Raw genomic sequence first — 9,458 nt, forward strand, 5'->3', positions numbered from 1 at the left:
TCGGCATTAAACATCCTACAAGTCAAGCACCTCTCGACGTACCAGACAATTTCTCGCTTCATTCACGACCACCAGTAACTCAAACTGAAGTTTCGGTACATCTTGGTGGGCCCTGGGTGAATAGAGAAGTGAGACTTGTGAGCCTCCTCCATAACTATCTATCTGATCCCACCAGACATCGAAACCCATACCCGACCGCATCGGGTCAATAATCCCCAACTATCCTGCACAAACCAGGTGTTCACACCCCTCATCCTCTCCAGTTTCCATTTCTCTGGTCGCATGCCCTCAACATGAGCATCTCTGATCAAACTCACAAGCGGAGAATCCATCGCTATCCTCATACATATCGCTAGGGTGGAAGACCCAGGTAACTTGTGGGTTAGAGCGTCTGCCACCAAATTTGCTTTACCGGGGTGGTCAAGGATCTCGCAGTCGTAGTCCTTGACTACATCTAACCACTTGTGTTGTCTCATGTTCAGGTTCAGCTGATCCATGATGTGTCTCAGGCTCTTATGATCCGTGTATATGGTACAGTGGACCCCATAGATGTAATGTCTCCAAATCTTGAGAGTGAATACCACCGCTCCCAACTCCAAATCATGGGTAGGGTATATCGTCTCATGCGGCTTCAACTGCCGTGATGTGTAGGCTATCACCCATCATCTTTGCATGAGGACTGCTCCCAGTCCCGTGATGGATGCATCACAAAACACTAAAAAATCTTTGACTCCCTATGGAAGATTAAACACTGGATCCTCGCATAAACACTGTTGGAGGGTCTCAAACGCCCTCTGCTGCTCAGGACCCACCAGAAATCCACCCATTTCCTCGTCAGACAAGTAAGGGTACTGCAATCTCAGAGAAATCATGTATGAATCTTCGGTAGTACCCTGCCAATCCCAGAAAGCTCCTGGTGTCTGAGGGAGATTTCAAAACCTCCCACTGCATGACCGCCTCGATTTTGGCCGAATCGACCAAAATCCCCTCTTGGTTAATGAGGTGTCCTAAGAACTGGACTTATCGTAACCAAAACTCGCACTTCGAGAACTTGGCATAAAGCCGTTCTCGTCTCAGAACTCATAGTAACTCCCGCAGATGCTCCTCATGCCATTCTCGGGTCTTGGAATACACCAAGATATCGTCGATGAATACTATGATTGAGCGATCGAGCATCGGTCTGCAGACCCGATTCATCAGGTCCATAAACACTACTGGCGTTGTAACGACCCAATTTTCACGCCCAAAAATTTCATTTAAATTAAGTAGTTTGTAAAACATTTTTAGTAAAGCATCATCCGATCATATCATTTCATAAAACATATCTCGTGTCTGAAAACCCAAAACATGAAAAATAATAATAATGTCAGAGTACAATCCCAGAACATCTCATAATGCGGAAAACCAATGTGTGTGTATGATGTGCCACTACCGCGCCAGCTCCTTCCCCTTCGCTGAAGAGGTACCTGAAACCAAAACTGAAAACTATAAGCACGAAGATTAGTGAGTTCCCCCATCGTACCACATACCACACAATCATATCACATACATATTGCCAGGCATTTATGGGGTGCCCGACCTACCCGGTAAGACCATTCTGGGGTGCCGACCTACCCGTACGACCATTCTGGGGTGCCGTCCTTCACGTGTCTAGCCATTCTGGGGCGCTGACCTACCCATGTCGAGCCATTCTGGGGTGCTGACTACCCTTCGGTCCTAACAACCGAATCTCGGGGACTATTTCACCCCCTACTACTAATATCACATATCACATAACATAAACATATTATCATACATATCTGGGGTGCCTAAACTACCCTTCGGTCCTAACAACCGAACTCGGGGACTGGTCCCCTCCTACTACCTCTATCGCATATAACATAACAAGCCAGCATGCAAACATATCATCACATACTGTCAGACGTATCTGGGGTGTCTGACTACCCTTCGGTCCTAACAACCGAACTCTACTACTATCACATACAACATATCATGCTAGCATATAACATATCAGGTAGTAGAAAACCTAGATGATATCACAAAGACAATCATCTATCATACATCTCCTACTAGTGGGCCGGCATTGTGGCCTTAGACCCACTGCTACTGGAAGGTAACTCACCTCGTAGTAGCTGCTGAACTGTACGGGAATCCTCCGACCGCTGTTGTTGCTACTCCGGAAATCCTTCGGCTAAAATTCCCATAAAACACTTAGTCAGAAACTGACATCTACTCTTAGGGTAAAATGACCATTTTACCCCTTGACCAAGTCAAAGTCAAAGTCAACTTCTAGTTGACCTGACTCGCCGAGTTGGCTCGCCAACTCGCCGAGTCCCTATCCTTCCATTAGACATCATACACATCTCTACTCGTCGAGTTAGGCGATGACTCGACGAGTTTTCCTTCTAAATGAACACCGACTGAATCCTCATCCGACTCGCCGAGTTGTATGAACAACTCGTCGAGTTCATCATCAACTGATACTCATGTCCTGCCTCTGACTTGCTGAGTTATATGAACAACTTGTCGAGTTACTCTTCATCTTATGAACACGATCTGTCCTCGACTCGCCGAGTTGATGAACAACTCGTCGAGTTCTATGAAGATTGCCTTGGACTCGTCGGATCCGTTCATGCACTCGCCGAGTACCATGAATTTCCAGAACAATTTGCTTAGTTCAGAACGTTGGGTCACTCCCCGGGACTCTCTAAAACCTTTCCACACTCATCTGGTCCTTTTAACCCTCACTGATATGGGACAGAACCCTTGGACTCGCCGAGTCGGTCACATCCCCTCCTTAAAACTTCGATTTCTGATGTACAACACTTGACCAAAAGATAGATCCATGCCCCTAAACTCGATCTAGCACGTAAAGTTACAAACTTTACGTGCATGCATTGGACTTTTGAGCTTAAAAGGCTTTAAAATGGTTCTTTTGTTGCATGGGGCCTTCCTTGAGTGCAAAAGCAACCCAAATCTGTCTTGTGATTCGAATAATGACATGATCCAGAAGCTCAAACCGCCAACCATGTTTGCAAACATGGTTGGCCACCAAAATGGCTTATAAAAGCCCTAAATCACCCCAAAGAGGGATCTAACAAATGAATGAGCAAGGTTCAGACTTTATACCTTCTATAGATTGCAAATGGTGAACCAAGCTCGAATCCTTCAGTCTCCTCTTGATCCTTCTATGCTCTTCCTTCTTCCTTGAGGTCAAAACTCACAAGAATCACTCAAAAGCCTTGGATTTTCTCAAAAACGGCTAGGGTTTGCTATGAGAAGTGCTTGGGGGCATAAAGGGGGAATGGAGGCTGCATAAGATCGTTTAAATAGGGTGCAAACCCCTAAATTAGGGTTTTTGTACAGACAGCGGCTACTCGCCGAGTCCGGGACCCGACTCGATGAGTCCGCAACTTAAACACCGTGCCTCATCCCGCCTCTACTCGACGAGTCAGTCCTTCGACTCGCCGAGTCCAAGGATAAAAATGCAAAAAAAAATGAAGATTTAATAACAGAATATGTACCAAGAACCAGGTGCTACAAAGCTCCCCCACTTATTTTAGACTTCGTCCTCGAAGTCTGCTGCTCGATCTTGAAACAGCTCGGGGTAGTGCTCCATCATCTCATCCTCCGTCTCCCAAGTCCACTCCGACCACTTCTGGTGCTGCCATTGCACCTTCACGAGTTCTACTCTTTTGTTCCTCAGATCCTTCGACTTCCGGTCAAGGATCGCTACAGGCCGCTCGATGTAATTCAGGCTGCCATCAACCTGAATGTCCTCCAAGGGTACCACTATTGATTCGTCCACCAGGCACTTTCGCAGCTAAGAAACATGGAAAGTGTTGTGTATCTGACTGAGTTCGGCTGGCAGATCCAGTCGGTACGCCACCTTGCCCACCCGGGCTACAACCCTGAAGGATCCAATGTACCTAGGGCCCAACTTTCCCCGCTTCCTGAATCGAATGACTCCTTTCCAAGGTGACACCTTCAGGAGAACCATATCTCCGACCTGGAACTCCAGGTCGGATCGACGCTTATCAGCATAACTTTTCTGCCGACTCTAAGCAGTCTGAAGCCTACCCCGGACCTGCTGAATCTTCTCTGTCGTCTTGAGCACTACTTCGGTGCTCCCCATGACTCTCTGGCCAACCTCGCCCCAACATATCGGGTCCTGCACCTTCTCCCATACAACATCTTGAAAGGAGGACGCTTCTACTCGGCAAGTTAGTCCTTCGACTCGCCGAGTCCAAGGCTAAAAATGCAAAAATAAATGAAGATTTAATAACAGAATACGTACCAAGAACCAGGTGCTACAGGCGCGTTGGTAAGCCTAAACGGCATCACCACGAACTCGTAATGTCCATAACGAGTTCGGAACGCGGTCTTCTCCACGTCCTCCTCTTTGACCCTGACCTGGTGATACCCAGACCTCAAGTCTATCTTGGAAAACCAAGACGCACCCTGCAACTGATCAAATAAATCGTCTATACTCGGGAGCGGATAACAGTTCTTCACCGTCAACTTTTTCAACTCTCGGTAGTCGATGTACATCCGGTGTGAACCATCCTTCTTTCTGATGAAGAGTATCGGTGCTCCCCACTGGGAACTGCTCAGACGAATGAACTTGTTTCCTAGCAGTTCCTGCAGCTGTGATGACAGCTCCTACATCTCTAGTGGTGCCAACCGGTACGGCGCCTTCGCGATAGGAGCCGCACCTGGAACTAGGTCTATCCTAAACTCGACCTGCCTCTCCGGAGACATTCCGGGTAACTCCTTCGGGAATCATCAGCAAACTCCCTGACCATTGGAACCTCTGATACTGAAATATGATCTCTGTCCCACGTATTCACCATGTACGCTAGATAACCTACACTCCCATGCTGAATATAATGTCGAGCCCTGGCAGCTGAACAAAACACTGATCCCTGTCTGGTACCCTCGCCATATACGATCAGTTCTCCCCCACTTGGGGTTCGAACCACCACTCGATGACCCTCACAGTCGATCATAGCACCGAATCGACTAAGCCAGTCCATACCCATAATCACACACGCACATCCCCCATGGGGATCAGAATCAAATCGATCGGGAAAGACACCCCAAAGATCTCCAACTCACATCCTCGGTAGACTGAAGAAGCACAAACCCCGTGTTCGTTGGCAATAGAGACTCACAAAGAACACTCTAGCTCTCCTACTGGCACACTAAAATCCCTACTAAACGTCTGAGATACAAACGACCGACTCGCCTTCGAGTCAAATAAATCCAATGCAGGCAAGGAGTTCACTAAAAACATACCTAATCACAGGTACAACAGATAAGTATAAAACAGATATAAGCGATAAGATAAGGGATAGAAACATACCAACAACCACATCCGGTACTGCTCTGGCCTCCTCAGCTAAGCTGGAAGTCGTGTCCTTGAGCCCTCGGGGGCTCTGCTCTACACTGCCTCCCATTGGTAATCCTCAATGTATCCAGCATTGGAGACTGCGTCGGCCTGGCAACGAGCTGCGGACAGTTGGTCTTCACATGACCAACCTGATGACAATGATAACATATCCTCATATCCGGGGCAGGGGCGGTCTGGCGGCAATCACTCGCATAATACCCCTCCTTGCCTCATTTGTGGCACCCGTTACCCGATCAGCATACCCCCAAATGAACCTTCCCGCACTTCCCATAAGTGTGGCCCTGCTTCCCTCCAGACCTAGTATCAGTGGTCTTGGACTGCTTCGGCGCTGGCTGGGACTGTGTCGGGGCATGCCTCTGGTCTCGAAGCTGCAACCCAATCTCAAGCTCCCGCCGCCTGGCGGCCTCCTGTAACTCTAGCAAAGTATCACATCGTTGGGTGGCAACAAACTGACGGATATTAGTCTTGATCATGCTCATATAATGCGCCATCTGAGCCTACTCATAAGCAAACTCCGGGCAAAACATCGCTCTCTCGGTAAATATCTGGGTGAACTCCGTCACCGACTCGGTACCCTGTCTCAGATCCAAGAACTCCTGAGCTAACCATTCTTGCTCAACTCATGGAATATAGCGAGCGTGGAACATATCCTTGAACTACTCCCAAGTAACTGCAACTCCCTGATCATCGGTATAGGACCCAGTCATCAACCTCCACCAGTCCTTTGCCCCAGACCTCAGCAGGTTTAGGGCACATCTGACGTTCTGGTCAGTATGAGACAAACATGGGAAGAAACACGCCTCCACATCAGATAACCACCTTATGGCCTTGATGGGATCCTGAATCCTATTAAAAGTAGGGGGCTTCGTGTTATCAAAGTCCCGGTACTAGAACGCCTTACTAGCTCATCCCCCTGTCGTTGTTACAACCGTTGTAGCTGTTGCGACAGCCGTCTCAGCAAGGGCTGAATATCTGTCATTGAAATACTCCATCATAGCGGTCTTTATAGACCCAAACAACTCCGGAATATGACCCCGGAGAATCTCGACTACCTCCTCATGGATGATCTCCCTGATACGATCCTCTGTCAACGCTGGCCCATCCTGGCCGATAACCTCGGGGGCTATCGGGGCCTCCTGATCGCCCTGCCCTGATCTCGATCCAGTCACAAAACACCTCGTAACCACCATACTAAAAATATAACAGGAATATATATGCATAAATAACAGGGAACCAACTCCGGACTAAACCCTAGGGGTTGTGACTTCCTTGCTACACGTATGGGTCCTGTGCTTTCAGTAGTACGGGCCCATACTACCTTCCACACCTACCCATATTTGTCTTAAGTATCACCACAACACCCTAACAACATACATATACATGGTGGTCGCTCAATCCTCACTCCTAGAGGAAGGCTAATTGTCTCACAACTAACCTACCGGCCTCACACAACCCACATATCCATTAAACTTCCACCAACCCTGCCGCACTAGTGTATGCTAATCATACATAACGCTGGAACCTATAGACTTTCTAATGTCTGATCCTACCCTAAGCCCCCAATCAGACAAGAACATAACATGTAAGGCCAAACCAAGCATTCTTAGGCTATAAGATCTTAATTGTGTACGACCGTGATGCATACACTAAGCAACTATAGTAATGATGTCAATTTCATATAAGGAAAACTCTAGGCTATCAGGCATCACGTAATCAGGAAATTCTATCATTCAATTCCTAAAGGTCCCGAGCCAAGTACTAGCATGTTGTTCTAACATATCACATAATCAAATAACCGCATGGTATTTTGGGGTCTACTTTCTGGCTTTGGCCGATCGTACACTTGCCTCCTCCTTCATTATTTTGAAAACCATTTGAAAATCATTTTGAAAATCTTTTCCTTGATTTGAGACTAGAGGCACACGAGTGTTCCTCCAATTCACTCAAACCAAGGCTCTAATACCAACTTGTAACATCTATAAAAATCATGCCAAATTTGAACTTTTTAAAACATTTAAAAATCATTAAGTTATTACAATTTGTTTTCCAAATAATATCATATCAGAGTTCCCAGAAATCACAATCATAAATCGAGGAAGTGTACGGTCATGCCTTCGCCTTCCGCGATCATCAAAAGTACCTAAAACAATAATCGATAAATGTAAGCTCAAAGGCTTAGTGAGTTACCCCCAAAATACCAACGTCATACAAATATAATCATATCATATAAACATATAGGCAAAAAGCATGCATAATGAGCCTTTAGCCAGACTGGACCGCCTCGTAGGGCCTATAGCCTATCCAGACCGCTCGTTGGTCCTTCGGCCTAACTTAACCCCTTTGCAGGGCCTTCAGTTTATTCGGACCACCCTAGGTATGTTGGCATTCAGCACAAAGCATGACCGCCTCAACCCAATCCCAAATCAACAAACATGTGCACATACATATCATACGCTAGCATATATAACAATCAAGACGATCTAACAGATCACTAATCATAGCAACATCCTATTACCAGGATACAGACCTAACCAGGTCACTAATCATATCACCACCCTAACTACCAGGATGTAGACCAATAAGCATATCATGCAATAAACCCGGATACAAATCCGACAAGGGCCGACATTGGTGCCTTAGACCCATTAGATATAATGAGGATAACTCACCTCACAACTGTCGCGCTGAAGTAATATGCTAAACTCTCGGATCAACGTCATAAACTCCACCAGCTATATTCACCATAGAACCATATCCATAAATTTCCAATTTTTCTAAAATGCCCCATAAGTCAACTGGTCAACCCCTGGTCAAATTCAATTTCAACAGTCTATGTTGACCCGACTCGTCGAGTGCAGTTCACTGACTCGTCAAGTCCTTCCAGAACTCGAGTAGTCGTGAAATCTTTTATTGACTCATTGAGTTTCCATGCAACTCGTTGAGTTCATGCATGTCCAAATGTCGGGGAAACCCTAGCTGACTCGCCAAGTCACCCTTCTGACTCACCGAGTCCATGCAGAAGTCCTTGCACATCAATCTTCATCGAACTCGACGAGTTGACCATCAACTCGTCAAGTCCCTTCGGACCTTTCTTCATTCAGATGCTTTGTAAGCCATTCTAAGGCTCCATATGGCAGATCAAGCTTACCAAGGCATGTTTATCACGTAAAGTTGCAAACTTTATGTGCATGCAAGGCTTTAAAGACTTAGAATATCAATTCCAAGCTTGAAATGGGGTTTAACTCATAAGGAAGGGTTTATACTTGCTAAAGTTGGAAACTTTATGGACTTAAAGACCAAGGTGAGCCCCCAGATCTGGAGTTGCAACTTCAGATCCTATCTCATACTCAAGAATGGCTACATAACAAGCTAGAAAAGCCCTAATCTTCAACAAAATAAGATCTAGGAGGAAAGAAGGTCAAGGTAACGACTTGATACCTTCAAATGATGCTAAACTGAGGTAGATTTCAGATCCATACACATTCCTTGCTTCAAGATACTTGATCTTCAAGCTCCTCTTATTAAGATCCATTTTCCAAAGCTTAAATCACCCAAAAATGGAGCACACAGACGGATTAGGGTTTCTGGACTCTTAAGAGGTTGTAAGGGAGGCTAATGGCCCTTTAAATAGGGTGCAAAACCCTGGAATTTAGGGTTTCATCCTCCAGATCCTACTCGTTGAGTCCTATATTGGACTCAGCGAGTAGATCACTTAAACACGTGGCCAAAATCGCTTCTACTCGACGAGTCAGGGCATCCAACTCGTCGAGTAGACCTTGCAAATTATGAAAATTAAAGCCATAAAGTTAATACCTGAATTTCGAGGTGTTACATTTACCTTATCGATTGACGATTTATCACAATGGCACCTTCAAGCAATGCATCAAATTTTGGGTCTAAACTAATTCCTTCTTTGCCTATATTTTGTTCATATGCTTTTGCTCTAGCATAACATCATCTTTTGCATCAAACATCTCATGTTTGATGTACTACGTTTTCTTCGAGCCCAAATGTTGTCAAAATCCAAAGTAGGATATTTCTCACT

This window comes from Lactuca sativa, chromosome 5, assembly GCF_002870075.4.
Source record: "Lactuca sativa cultivar Salinas chromosome 5, Lsat_Salinas_v11, whole genome shotgun sequence".
NCBI lineage: Eukaryota > Viridiplantae > Streptophyta > Magnoliopsida > Asterales > Asteraceae > Lactuca > Lactuca sativa.